Below are 15,140 nucleotides of genomic sequence, written 5' to 3'. Positions count from 1 at the left end.
GTACTAAGCTGGTGGAAGCTACTAGCTAACATAATGCCCAAGGGAGAAGCAAGCAAGATGTCTTGGGAAGAATTCCTGGTGCAACTGAAAATGCAGTACTGCTCTGAGCAGGATCTTCTGGAGATCAACAATGAGTTCCAAAATCTGAAGAAGGGAAGGATGAGTGTCACCGAGTATGCTGCAAGTTTTACGGAAAAGATGAAGCTTGTCCCCTACCTAGTTCCAACGGAACTTTCCAAGGTCAACAAGTTTGCCAATGGATTACCAGCTGACTTTGGTCCAATGGTCAAACAAGCAACCACTTTGAAAGCCACCATCTGGGCAGCCAAGAATGTTGAGACCCAAATAAGGGAAAAGGGTCTGGAGAAAGCTGAAGTTGGCGAGAAAAGGAAGCTTGAAGGATCCTCAAGACCTGATAATAAGGGAAAGTTCTCAAAGTCTAACCTAGATGACCAAAGGTATGGAGCCAAGTGGTGTGGAAAGTGGAAGAAGAAACACTTTGGAAGATGCAACGAAGAGGTAACCTGTTACAAATGTGGAAGGATCGGCCACTATTCCAAGGATTGTACACAAAATGATAAGGTATGCTTCGGATGTGGAGGCAAGGGGCACATGTCTAGAAATTGTCCAAAGAAAAACGAAGCAGAAAGGCCAGAAGCACCACCAAGGCCAAGGGCATTCCACATGATCCTCGACGAAGTAGAAAACAATGTGAGGAATCAAGGATGAGGACTTCATATATGAAGATTGAGTTATGCAGTAGCCATAGTATCGTATGATGTAACCTGTTAGAGGCATAGTATAGGGTGAACTCGAACACCTATGTAATAGTTTCAAGAAATAATACAGCCTTCGTTTTGTTATCTGGTGTGTTAAACTGTTATGTGATTTTTGTATGGTGACTTGGGGACTGCGAGACAATACTTGGGGTGAGTATGATTAGGTGTGAAAGGTAGTAGATGCATATACTACCGGAAGCACAGGACTCACACTTGGATCAGGGACAGTCACAAGGTTACCAAGAAACTAGTAATTGATTTCATTATTATTCAAGTATGTCGTTACCATTGTTTCGGTAATGATTAAGAAGATGATTGTTATTCCGACCCTAGTGGTCATATCGAATTGAGTCCGACTACGATGAGTATGATACGTGGTTCAGAGAACCAAGTTTGATGTAACATCCGACTTAAGGCAGAAGATTGAAATGGAAGATAATCAAAGCGATTGTGATCGTTGTTAAATAAAGAAACTTGTAACTAAAAGATGATTATATCGCATTAGAACATGAAAGAAGGTATATTCAATTATGGAATTTGACTCTAAAAGATCTGAGTCTAAACGTTGCATCACACCATGAGAGGACATTAGAACATGACCCTTCGGTCTATTATGATAATCGAAGGAAGAAACTTATCTCAAGTTTGTTAAAGAAGGAGTCTCCAATAAAGATCGAGATCGTGACGTGAATATCATGATTGGAAGTCTAACATGAGATAGAGAGCGGGTCCAAGATCGGGCACCGCCTGCAGTCAGGAAGTCTTAGAGTTAGATACTCGTTCGAAGAAACATCAAAGTTACGGTTATTACTTAGGATGAAGAGATAATGTATGGAGTCATCATGTGAGCCATGTTTCTTTGATGATTCCGGGACGTAATCATCCTAAGGGGGAGATAATTGTAACGCCCGTAGATCCGGGCTAGTCAATTTAGAGATAATAGGAGTCGAAAACAACTTTTCGACAAAATATTATTTAGAATAAATAATCTTAACCAAGTTGTAGAATATGTCTCAAGGGTTCCGTAGATATAAAGAACGCCGAAATCCAAGTTATAAAGAAGAAGTTATGACCCGTCGAAGTTTCGCGACGGAACCGGTTCGGCACCGGGAAGCGTAAATAGTGAATTTACGATAGAGCGACTTTTAGCCTTAGCGATCTAAAAAAAAGTCGTAGAAAACATTAAACCGAGAGCGTCCATAAGAAGAACGCCCAAATCTGACTTCGTATGAGGAAGTTATGATTTTTCTAAGATTTGGCATAGCAGTGCACGGCCCGAAACTCGAATTTTAGTTCGAGCGGTTTTTGGCTTACGCGACCTAAATGAGAGTTTAATATCTCATTAATAGGAACTCAACGACAAAAAGACAGACGAAAACGGAGTCCGTATGTAAAAGTTATGAATTTTACGCGGACATTTAACAGTGTAATCACCTCCTACTATTCAATTTAAGATCGGTCGAGAATTAGCCGACGGAGTAAAAAGGAAAGTTGTAGATTTTATTTTTACCTACGCGTGGATACAAATAACCTCAAAAACGGAGCTCGTATGCGAAAGTTATGGACGAAGCTTAGCCTCTAATTTTCGAACGCGGCAAATTCGATACAGTTTTGTAAATCCGAGATAGAATGATAATTAGCCAACAAGGTCTAAATGAAAGTTGTAGTACTCGTAAATACCAACGCGTGGATATAAATAACGACAAAAACGGAGCTCGTATGCGAAAGTTATGGACGAAGCTTAGTCTCTACTTTTCGAGCGCGGTGAATTCGATACAATTTTAGTAAATCTGAGATAGAAGGAGAATTAGCCGACGGGGTCTAAATGAAAGTTGTAGTACTCGTAAATACCAATGCGTGGATATAAAGAACGTAGAAAACGGAGCTCGTACGTGAAAGATACGGACGATGCTTGGAGACTACTTTACTATAAAATTCATATAAATAAGAGATGAACTCTTCATAATTTCTTCACACCATAAGCCTCTCTTTCTCTCTCTAACTTCTCTCTAGCCTCCCTAAACCCCTCCCAAGTCTAGGGAACCTCCCTAGCACGAGAAGAAAGCCCCGGAGCGCCCGACGGCTCCGAGAAGAAAAGCTTTCGGCTCGGAAACGCTGCTCCAGCGAAGCCCGGTTTTTAATAAAAACCCGATGTAAGTGAGTTACGCCTATACTATATTTAATATAGCTTTTATTTAACTATAGTAACATTATTAGGACCTTAAAATAATTATTTGGGCTATTATTATGAGTTATATTGAGTGTTATTTAACGCTTATATAATAGTAATAATAGCTAGACTATTAATTTGTCGCGGTTAACGTTAAAAACTAAACCCTAGTGGTATTGATACTAGGTTTTGTCGAGGAAAATTTTTTTCAGATAACGAAGCGCTGTCTGAGTTTGGAATCACCACCTAATCAAGTGAGTGCATGGTTACTTTCATCTTACAAATAGATATGAAGTATTTTATATAAACTACATGCTATGTGTGCATATTATCTGAATACTTGCTGTCTATGCTGGATGAACGTTTTTATACAGGTTTTAAACGATTTAAACTGTATATGTATTTTATATCTACAAATATGTTGGGTATGGCATGGGTAGATGAATGATGAGAGATAAAAGATGATGTGAGTAAACATTAGGAGCTATAGACTTAGTGCCTATTGGACAAACACTGGTAGCTATGGACTTAGTGCCTGTTAGACACCGGTAGTTATGGACTTAGTACCTATTAGATAAACACGGGTAGCTATGGACTTAGTACCTGTTAGGAATTGGTAGCTATGGACTTAGTACCTATTAGATAAACACCGGTAGCTATGGACTTAGTACCCGATGAATAAACTATAGCAGCTATGGAATTAGTGCTTTACGAACGAGCATTGGCAGTTATGGATTTAGTGCCAGTCCTATAACCCTGGAAGCAAGGGACTACGGAATGAACGAATGCAGGATAGATGACTCTTAGGGTAGATCCTTAAGAGTAAAGAAGATAATGGGGATGGGGAATTGGGTTGATTGTTTGATTGTTTAAACATAATTATTATATTATTGTGGGTTGAAAACCCTATGTACTCACCAGGTTTCCCAGCTGACCCACTCGGTTTATTTATATCACAGGTGTCGATATGAAGTTACATTACACTGAGAGATTAAGGAGATGTAAATCACTAGTGATAATGAATGTAAGTTCTGTTTATGCTTATGTTTATGTATTGACGATGACATCCCGAATGTTTTAAAAACGAATAAAAATACATTTCTTCGGAAATGCTTTGATAACTTATTTATCATGTTTTACTGGGAACAAATTCCGCAACATTTTTGTTAAAAGAAGTACTCTGATTTTTATAAAGCATAAACAAAATCGGTCTTTTCTGACCGTGAAAATGGGGATGTCACATCAGTGCTCTAGTTATGAGAGATTGCTATGTTTGATGATCAGTGAGATAGATATGTTTGATGTTTGTATATGCCAGTATATGTTAGTTATGCGCACATGGTTAATTGCTTATTGCTTGGGTTGAGGCGGTCCTGCTTTGTGCTGAAGGCCAACACACCCTATGAGCGGTCCGGGGAGACTGTAGGCCCACGTGGTGGTCCAGTCATGCCGAAGGCTCGGTATAGATTCAGTTAGACTGTAGGCCCTGTAGGGCGGTCCAGTCAGGCCGATGGCCCAGTATGCATGTTGATTGATTGATTATTACGGATATGGTATTATTAGTGTGGTATTGGTATTTTGGGGGTATCTCACTAAGCCATCGGGCTTACAGTTTTCAGTTTATTGTTTCAGGTACTTCAGGAGATCATGGCAAGGCGAAGGCATGACCGTACCGCTCCTCATCCTTATTATCTAGTTATTGGGACACTCTGATGAATAATGATTGAAAACATTTTTGTAAACAAGTACTATCTGGTTTTTATTTGTGACTGAAAAAGGTTAAATTTGGCGTGAAATTTTTGGATGTTACATGGAAGCTTAAAGGTTGGTAAAGAGGCCAGCCATAATGACTTAAGGTGTTTATATATGGTGCAACACCCTAAAATTAGGGTTTCTTATTCCCTTCGTACACCCCGCGTAATCCTTGTACGCCCAGCGTATGAAGCCTCGCACTCCTGATACATCCTTCGCAGTATGCTAAGCGTACACCAAATTACGTCTCGTGTAAGGTCTTCGCACTAGTATGCCCCGCGTACTACCTATGTACGCCCCACGTACTAGGGTTTTTCCTTAAACCCTAAATTCATTCGAAGGACAAAACTTCTTCGTTATAAACCCGATTTTGATGATCCTTATATCCATGAAAAGGTAACGAGAAGCTCTACGCTTTAATCAACTCATACTTGCCTTACAATTTCCCGAACAAAATCCCCTTTTCAATCAAACACTGAGCTGACATATTAATTCTTTAAAGTTCATGAGCCTGCTAATACCCGATCTTTGATCACTACCCCGAAATATGAAACGATTCGGAATAGGGCGTTACAACTCTCCTGTAACATTTAAAATCCAGGTATTCCTTTTAACCCCCTTGAAGTATTTTAATTATGGCTTTGAGGACCCTTCGTACGTTGGGCATACATATGAGTACGCTTAGCGTATGCGAGCTGATGCATCGAGTGACTTAGGCTCGTACGTGGCCGAGGTCTAAAACCCTAATATTTAGACTTGTGACCTATTTAAACGTTCTTAAGTCATTTGGACATCACCCTAACCAGCCTCCATCACTCTCAAATGTCCCTAAAATCCCAAAAACTTTGTGTGTGCCTCTTGATCTTGTAAGTGACTCAAATACCTCCTTTTGTTGATCTAGCAAGGAGAAGGAAGTGGAAGGAAGCCTTGTTCGTTGGAAAAACTTTTGGATCTTGCATTTGTACCAGCTTGGGAAGCTTGTGGAGGTAAAAATATTTCACCTCGCTCTTGTTTATGATTAGTTGAGTTAGGGTTTGGTTTTGAGTCCTTTCTTGGTCCATGAATCTTCTCTTGTGAGTTTGGAATAATCTAAAGGCTAGGAATGTTAGATGTAGGTCCCCTTGTCTGGTTTGAAGCATAAAAATGATAGCTTGATGGTTATGGTGACTTTTTGCATGAGCTTAAGAGCTTAAAATGAGACTTAATGGATTAAATAAGGTATTGGGTTCTCTCATGGCATGCAAGGGCATAAAGTTGCCAACTTTATGCCTTAGGACCTTAAAAACGACCCAGATATAGATTTGGAACGTGAAGTCTTCGTGTATTAAGCACTTAATGGATGATGTGCTTTACCCATTTGTACGATGGGTGTGCCGACATGTACGTTGCGCGTACAGCCGAGGAACCCAGTATGCTAAGCGTAATTCTATGGTACGTTGGGCGTACGCTCTTCTGAAGTTGGGCTTTCGGTGGGCTTTTGGGCCAATTGAACTCCACATAGCCTTGGTCCTGGACTTATTGGAGTAGTTGGGTCTTGGCAATTATATTTGGGCTATTGATGTCATATTTGAGCCTTATTGGGCCATGTCGCCCATTATAGTTTTAGAATTTGATCCTAGCCCATTAGTGAAGGAGAGACTTTTGGGCTATCATGGAGGGACTTGGACGTAGGATTTTGGACTCTTTGACTAGGTTGAGTTATGATCCTAATTAGGGTTATTTGTATATTTATTCAGTTTGAGATTCTTGACTGGTAGTCGAGAATCTATTTTTTTCAGCAGATTGAGGTGAGTCTTCTCACTATACTAATGGGTCGAAGGCACCAATGTCGGCCCATTATCTAATATGAGATTTTAATAGTTGAATATGCATTGGTTTGTTACTTGGTATGTATTGACTTATGTGAAAACCATGGGAGTAGCCCATGGCAATTGGCAAGACCATGGGGGGAGCCCGTGGCCCTTGGATGTAAGACCATGGGGGTAGCCCATGGCATTCCAGTTGAAGACCATGAAGGGAGTCCATGGCAAAATTATGTGTATATGTGCATGACATTATGTGGTTATATGTTTTGTGTATTTTGGGAAAGTCACTACGCGTGTGCTTATAGTTTTTTTGGGTGTTTTAGGTACTTCTGGTTCTAAGGGCAAGGACCCGGATTGATGGCGCAACATGCACTCTCCAGTATTTCCGCACTTATTGTTTTAGATACTCTGATCTTTTAGAAAATGAAAATATGTAATGGGATTTTGGAAAAACAAATATGGTTGAATTTCTAATTATTAAATGATAAATTTTATTTGAATTTTTGGGTTGTTACAAGTTCGTATCAGAGCCTTGGTTTGAGGGATACAGGCACACTCTCGGGTGTGTCGGAACTCAAACTGAGGAAATGGTAAACCCTTTTTCGAAAGAAACAAAAGTTAAATTTTTCTGAAAACAGTTTTCTTAAGGTAAATGGGAGAGAGTGCAAAGCGCGTAATCAGACAGGCTCATGTAAGTGTTCCCAATGTATTAGCCATGCTAGAGATATACTCTTGGAAATCGATGATGAATTGATTATTTGCTAAGTGTATGCTTTCAAAGTTGTATATGTCTAGGATTTCATAGCCCTAGAATGATGGATTCTGCCTTATTCATGTTCCTTGTTTGGTTGTGGTTTAGGGTAGAAGCTTTATTTCACAGTGTATGTGATTCTATATATGTGTATAACTTACATCCATGGGCAACCTGCAATGATTGATTTAGGTTTTTGAGGATTGAGAAATCATGGAATAGTCGAGGATCTGAGTTTTGTGTTGTGTTCTGTGGGTCATGTTATCTGTGGTAGGTTGAAATAGAGGCATCAGGTATGGCCTTGGGGAAGGTATAGGTAGGTGTGGAAGGTAGTATTGGGCCCGTACTACTGAAAGCACAGGACCTGTACCTGAAACAAGGGTAGACCTGGAAGCTCTTAGGAGTCCGGTGAGGAGGAATCCTGTAACGCCCCGATTCTCAGGTATCGATTTTATATAAGGATTTTCTTGATTTCAAGGTCTACTCGACGAGCTGGTTGCCCTACTCATCGAGTAACAACGGGTTGGTCCGCATGTTTTAGTGACCTACTCGCCGAGTCCAAGAAGGGACTCGACGAGTAGGAGCTGGCAAATGAAACCCTAAATCCCGGGGTATTGCACCCTATTTAAAGGATCATTGGCCTTCCCCAGCCTCCCCTTTACAGATCCTTGGCACCCTTAAACCCTAAATCGTGTGTGTGTGTGTGTTTCTTTGGTGTGGTAGAGCTTGGAAGAGAAATCTTGGTGAGGAACAGTTGGAGGGAACAAGTAAAATCAAAGCTAGGAACTCGTGGGAAGCAAAGATATACATCAGTTGACACTCTCTAGAAGGTATTAAGTTGTCTCTTTGGCTCATCTCATCTTTAACCTCTTTTGGGTGGGTTTTAGGAAAGGCTTTTGTGTTTGAGCCAAGATCTGAAGTCGCAACTTCAGATCTGGACTCCCTTTGGTCTTTATATCCATAAAGGTAGCAGCTTTGGCAAGTATGAGCCTTCCCTCAAGTGTTGGACTTCATTTCAAGCTTAGTTTTGGCATTTTAGGGCCTAAAGCTTTGCATGCACGTAAAGTTTGCAACTTTGCGTGATAAGCAGGCCTTGGAAGGATGGATCTGCAATTTGGAGCCCTTGCATGGCTTAAAAAGCATCTGTATGGTTTAAGGATTGAAGGGACTCGGCGAGTCGCAAGGTCGACTCGGCGAGTCATATGAAGATAGTCATGTACTCGACGAGTTGGATGAACAACTCGGCGAGTCAGATGAAGATTGTCTTGGACTCGGCGAGTCTGTCAAATGACTCGGCAAGTCGGCTAGGGTTTCTCCCGAACCTTTGGTTACGCATGAACTCGGCGAGTTATAAGGGAACTCGACGAGTCGACCAAGGATTTCACGACTTCTCGAGTTTAGGAAGGACTCGACGAGTCGGTGAACTGTACTCGACGAGTCGAGTCAACATGGACTGTTGAATTTGACTGAGGACCTTGACTTTGACCAAGAGTTGACCAGTTGACTTCTGAGGGTATTTTGGTAATTTGCAAATTTATGAAAAAGGGTTTATGGTAACTATAGGTGGTAGAGTTCGTGTTGGTGATCCGGGAGTTGAGCGTTCTGTTTCAGACGACAGTTGCGAGGTGAGTTATCCTCACTATACTAAGGGGTCTAAGGCACCAAGGCCGGCCCATTGGATATGTTATCCTAGCAGTGTTAGATGTTAAGTATGAGTTAGTGTTGCATGCTAGTGGTTATGCCAGTTAGGTAGACCTGTAGGACTACCAATTATGTTATATGATTATTGCATGCTCTGTGGTGATGTTGTATGTTATATGCTAGTGGTTATGCCAGTTAGGTAGCCAACAAACCCTAGGAGCATTCCAGTTACGGGCTAAGGGAGACTCGTACTGTGGGCACGGGAGCATTCCAGTTACGAGCTAAGGGAGACTCGTATTGTGGGCTCGATGGCAAGCCAGATGTGAGCTGTGGGCCCGTAAGGCAATCCAGACTCACACTGTGGGCCCAAGGGGTAATCCAGTCTATAAAGATGTGGACCCAGTACATGCTGCTGTTTATTTATGTGTTATGTGCAGTGTATCGGTATTTTGGGGGAACTCACTAAGCTATCGGGCTTACAGTTTCAGTTTATTGTTTCAGGTAAATCGGGGGATCGCGGCAAGGCGAAGGTGTGATCGTACAGCTCCTCATGTTTTGTTTATGTTTCTGGGAAAACTCTGATATTATACATTTTGAAAACAAAGTTGTTATGATTTTATTGGTTTGAAATGTTTTTAAAAGTTTTAAATCGGCTTAAATTTTTGGGTGTTACAAGTTGGTATCAGAGCCTTGGTTTGAGTGAATTGGAGGAACATGCGTGTGAATCCAGTCTCAAATCAAGGAAAGGTTTTCAAATGATTTCTAAAATGGTTTTCAAAATAAGTAAATGAGGATGCAGGATGTACGATCATCCGGAGCCAATAAGTAGCCCCAAAATACCATACAGTTATTTGATTACGTGATATGTTAGAACAGCATGGTAGTGCTAGGCTAGGGATCTTCGGGAATGGCATGATAGAATTGCCTGATTGTATGATGCCTGATAGCCAAGGCTTCTAATTATATGAAATTGACATCATTACTGTAGTTGCTTAGTGTATGCATCACAGCCGTGCACAATTAAGATCTTATAGCCTGAGAGTGTTTAATTTAGCCTTATGTTCTGTTCTTGTTTGATTGGGAGCTTAGGGTAGGATTGGATATTCGAAAGTCTATAGGGTCCAGCGTTGTGTATGGCTAGCATACACTAGTGATGCAGGGTTGGTGGAAGTTTCATGGATGGGTGAGTTGTGTGGGACCGGTAGGTCAGTTGTGAGGCAGTTAGCTTTCCTCTAGGGGTGAGGATTGAGTGCTCGCTATGTTTATGTATATTGTTAGGGTGTTGTGGTGATACTTGAAACAAATATGGGTAGGTGTGGAAGGTAGTATGGTCTCGTACTACTGAAAGCACAGGACCCATACGCGTGTCAAGTAAGTCACGATCCCTAGGGTTAGTAGGGAGTTGGCTCCCTGTTATTTATATGGATTATCTGATATCTCGTGGTATGTGTCACACCCCCGGCCAAGGCGGAACACGCCGGGAGCGGGACTAAGTTCATGGATCACAGATAAACTGAATATATAGCACAAGTACAACGATAAACAAAACTGCATTTGTATTCCATCATTAAGTTTGAATACAGGGTTCTTACAGATAATAATAGTACAGTAGTTGCCTTAAACAGGTAAGCAGATAACAAAAACAAGCTAGCTGGGTCGTCTACAATCCACGGCTAACCTTCTGTCTGAACGCCTGTCTGATGATCCCCTAAGAATACATGTAAGTTTGAAAGTCAACACAAAGGTTGGTGAGTGTCACAGGTTTTCTGCTAACGCAGTAATACTTTTAATAAGTCTAAAAGGTATTATCTTTGTATGTATAACAACAGTTAAAACAGTGTTTGCAATGAGTCTTTAAAAGCCAAAATGTATAGTTTGTATAAGTAAACCCATACGTAAAACTGTGTTTGTAATGAATCTTTGAAAGCCAAAACGTTATGTTCCATAAGTAATTACATACTTAAAACTGTGTTTGAAAGCAACCAAATCCATGGTTGTACGGGTAACGAATAAAGTTTTCTGCCAAGGTTGTACTTAACAACCGCAGATACGGATAAACAAACATACGGATATACGGATACAGTTATCTGCCAAGGTTGAACTTAACAACCGCAGATACGGATAAACAACAAGTATATTTGATAAGCATACACGTAAAGTGTACGATACTTGTTTAAACAGTTGACAAAACTTAGTATAGTGTACACAAGCACATGTATGAGCCTAGAATACAAGTTCTATAACTTGTATAAATGTATAAACCTATATATTTATGTCATAAACAGATATACGGATATACGGATAAAGTTATCTGCCAAGGTTGAACTTAACAACCACAGATACGGATAAACAGGTAATTGACAAGTATATTTGATAAGCTTACACATTGAAGAGTACGATACTTGTTTAAACAATTGATAAAACTTTGACTACAAGCACATAAATGAGCCTAAGATACGAGCTCTATAACACGTAAAAATATATAAACTTATATATTTTTGTGTATGTATGAGGTATAATGAAACTACCAAGTTGATAACTGGCTATACAGTCATAGCACAATTTTAGTTGGAACGTATATGTTATTTTTATTAGTTGTATTATCTTTAACAACATAACATATGTATCTATTGAGGTTTAAAACAATTTTGTTTACTTAACATGTAAGCGTTTAAACAATTATTTCTAAAACTGGTAAAGTATTTACACAAAACAATGATATTTTTTTGTGTATTTCGTATGATAAATATTACTTAGTACATTACTTAGTATAGGTACTATCATGTACAGACGAGGGCCAGACATGAAACACCGAGGGCAGGACCATTTTGGCATTATAGCACTTCTGAAATCCAGCAACCCATTCGGCCCTTCAAACCAGATTCCCCGTACCGTAAATAGTAGCGTAATAAATACTATTTATGTGTGATTTATATTGCATAAAAACGGTGGTGTTGTTTGTTTAAACAAAGTATTTATAAAATAGATATATACTAGATATACAAGTACTACATGTATTCCCTCCCCGAAAATATGTAAAAGTGGGGCCGTAACACTCACCTTAATGTGTTGTCGATTGGTTTCGAAAATTGAAGCGAGAAACCGAAACGTATTGTCGTGAACACGAATCTTCGAGATTAAATTAATTGCCTATGAAATATTAACATAAATTAATATGTGGATAGTTGTTTGGTAACTTAACCAACACATAAGGTCCATTTACAAATTTAAATAAATTAATTGGGACCAAGTTTGTTAACTATTTTCAAGTGAGGGGTTATTTTAAATAATTTAAAATAGGGATTTATATGTTTAGGACTTATTTTGTTAAGAAGTTCCATGGAAGGGTGTAAACTAAATAAAAGAAATGGTAGTTTAAGGATTAGGATTTTATTTGCAAAGAAATTTCAAAGGAGGGTGGGTTTTAATTAATTTGAAATGAAGTTTGGTAAATATTTTGATCACCTCCTGTGATCTTATGTGCTTACGAACAAAATGAAAAATAAAACAATTAAGGAAGGACCTAATTTGGACGATTTCGAAAAATAGGGACCATATTTATTTATTTTATATATAAGTTTGATCAATTTAAAGGAATCAGGAGGTTATCCTCCTGATGTCGATGCCTGAAGACGAGGGAAGAACAAGAAATATATATATATATATATATATATATATATATATATATATATATATATATATATATATAACATCGATGGTCCCTGTGATTTTTGATGATGCATGATCGAAATAAGGGAGGTGGAGTGCACTTACGGTGGAGGGAGCAACAGCAGGAGGTGGTGACAACGGTGTCTTGAAGCTGTAACAGAGGTGGTGGGTGGTGGCTGTGAATCGGTGGTGACAGCAGATGGTTCCAGGGGTTGTTCTACCTCCGGTTCTTCCTCCTTTTGAGATGACTTTCGTCAGAGAGATGCCTCCGGTGATGTAGGTGTTTAATGGAGTTATAAGGGTGGCATAATGGTGGGCTTAGGTGGTCAAATGGTGTTGTGGGGTGAAGTTTGAAACCGGGAATGAAAGATAGAGAGAGTTTAGAGAGGAAGAGATCAAGAACTAGAGAGGGAAGAAGTGGCTGGAGTTGTGAGGAAAATAAACAACTAACCCCTTCTATTTATAGTATAACACATACACACATACATGTATTGCAACCATACCTCCACCCATGCATGTACCTTTGGAAAAACTTGCACTCAAGAAGAAGTGAAAAAGGGAGAAGAAAACCCACGTGGGCTAGAAGGACTATTGGCTGGCTTCTAAGCCATGTGGGTCCCACATATGGTCTCCCATTTATTAAATGTCTAAAAGTTGACTTATTTTTGGTGTATCGGGACTCGGGTATCGAGAATTTTTTCCGAATGTACCGTTAGATAGAGTTTAATTCAAGGATTCCAGAGCATTAAACGGATTAATTTTTGGAGTTACGGAACTCTGGGAAATCGCATTTAAAGTTTTGCGTTTAAATGGCTCGCGGTGTCCGTTTTCGCGACTTTTGTGAATATTTTTGTAAAAATTATTTCGAGTGTGAAATTAAATAATAGACTATAACCTGAGTCCAAAAACGTTATCGGAAATCCCGTCAGCAAAGCGTAAGTGCCTCAACGGATCGATTCGGTTTTACGCGATTAAAGAAAAACAATATTTTACTCTCTATTTTCTTAAAACAGTCGTATCTTTTGCATACGAACTCCGTTTTGGACGTTCTTTATATTTTCGGAAACAGGTAAACACGTACTATGAGAATAGAATAATTGCTTCGCACAAAATGACTTTTTATTGAATTTTCAGTTTTTCAGACGTATTCCTAAGGTTACAGTTTATGCGGTTTGATTCGTCTGAGATTTTATACATTTGGAAGTATGATATCATCAGGTATCATATAATAGTTAAAATGAACTTATTTATTTTAAGATACACTAAAACTCAGTAATTCGGATAAACAAGAGATTCACGGATAGATTAGCGGTTATAATAATAGCCCTAAATTCCGGGTTGTCACATTACCTCCCCGTTAAAGGAAATTCCGTCCCGAAATTGAGTTGGTACTGGTAGTACTAGGGCTTTGATAAATAGTAATGTAATTTCGTGGTACATGATCCCTGCATGGTCCTTCTGTAATCGTTTGGTGTATACAAGTCGTATATAATCAAGATCGAACAGACAGTCGAATAAGTGATTCTACCCTAAGCCCACAACCAAACAAGGAACAGGAAGTAAAGCGGAATCACAAATCCTAAGTCTTTAGAATCTTAATTATATATAACCCTAACTTATACACTTAGCAATCATAGATTACCAGCAAGGGTCCTTAGTTTCTACATGAATGATGTGATTAATTCAGATTAGAAGGCAACTAGCTAGTACTTTTGCCATATCGATAAATTGTAATGTACTTTCGTGGTACATGATCCCTACCGGGTCCTTCTATATTCACTTGGTGTGTACAAGTCGTATATAATCAAGTCAAATAGACAGTCGAATAAGTGATTCTACCCTAAGCCCACAACCAAACAAGGAACAGGAAATAAAGCGGAATCACAAATCCTAAGTCTGTATAATCTTAATTATATACAACCCTAACGTATACACTTAGCAAGCATAGATTACCATCAAGGGTCCTTAGTTTCTATGTGAATGACGTGATTTATTCAGGGTGAGAAGGCAATTAACGACTACTTTTGGCATAGCTACTGCGTAGGTTTCATGTTTTGTCGCGTTTCGAAACCTATGGTCGATAAAGCTTTAATTAGCACAAGTATTAATAAATACCAAGGCCTAAACATTGTTGTTATGAAACGTACTGATAACCACAGGTGGTTCCGGGAGAGCCTCTCCTGCAGTGATCATAAGTACCCTTCCATTGCCACCTTGATTCTTTAGTTGCGGGCAGTCCTTCCTAAAATGCCCTGGCTGATTGCACTCAAAACAGTTACGACTTCCTCCTGCCGTAGTGGTTGGGGTTGTTCTACAGTACCTCGAGATGTGACCTCTCATGTTACACTTGTTGCAGATCACCTCCTTGCAATTCCCGACATGGTGGAAATTGCACTCCATACAATGAGGTAAAGTCCCAGTGTAGGACTTAGTTGGGGTGGGAGTATTGGTAATTGCGGCGTAGACAGCCAATGGTTCGGGTTCAGCCTTGTGATGCTTGGAGTCCTCCTTTGGTTCCCCATGAAACTTCCTTTTGGTGCTTCCAGTGTGCTTCTTCTCTGCTGGTGGGGTCA

The 15,140-nt window shown here is 39.6% G+C and overlaps 1 long non-coding RNA gene across 1 annotated transcript; it reads right to left on the bottom strand.

Annotated features, from left to right (window-relative positions):
- Positions 1–10,509: 10,509 nt before the first annotated feature.
- On the bottom strand, positions 10,510–12,980 carry LOC145109966 (uncharacterized). Its single transcript, XR_013709364.1, has 3 exons — positions 12,673–12,980; positions 11,959–12,048; positions 10,510–10,606 (listed from the first exon to the last, which is right to left on the bottom strand). It is a non-coding gene; the product is annotated as an uncharacterized LOC145109966 (long non-coding RNA).
- Positions 12,981–15,140: the final 2,160 nt, after the last annotated feature.

The sequence above is a fragment of the Lactuca virosa genome, chromosome 1 (genome assembly GCF_052849685.1).
Source record: "Lactuca virosa cultivar CGN04683 chromosome 1, Lactuca_virosa_CGN04683_v6, whole genome shotgun sequence".
In the NCBI taxonomy this organism is placed as follows: Eukaryota; Viridiplantae; Streptophyta; class Magnoliopsida; order Asterales; family Asteraceae; genus Lactuca; species Lactuca virosa.
This window is presented reverse-complemented; position numbering and strand designations above follow the sequence as displayed.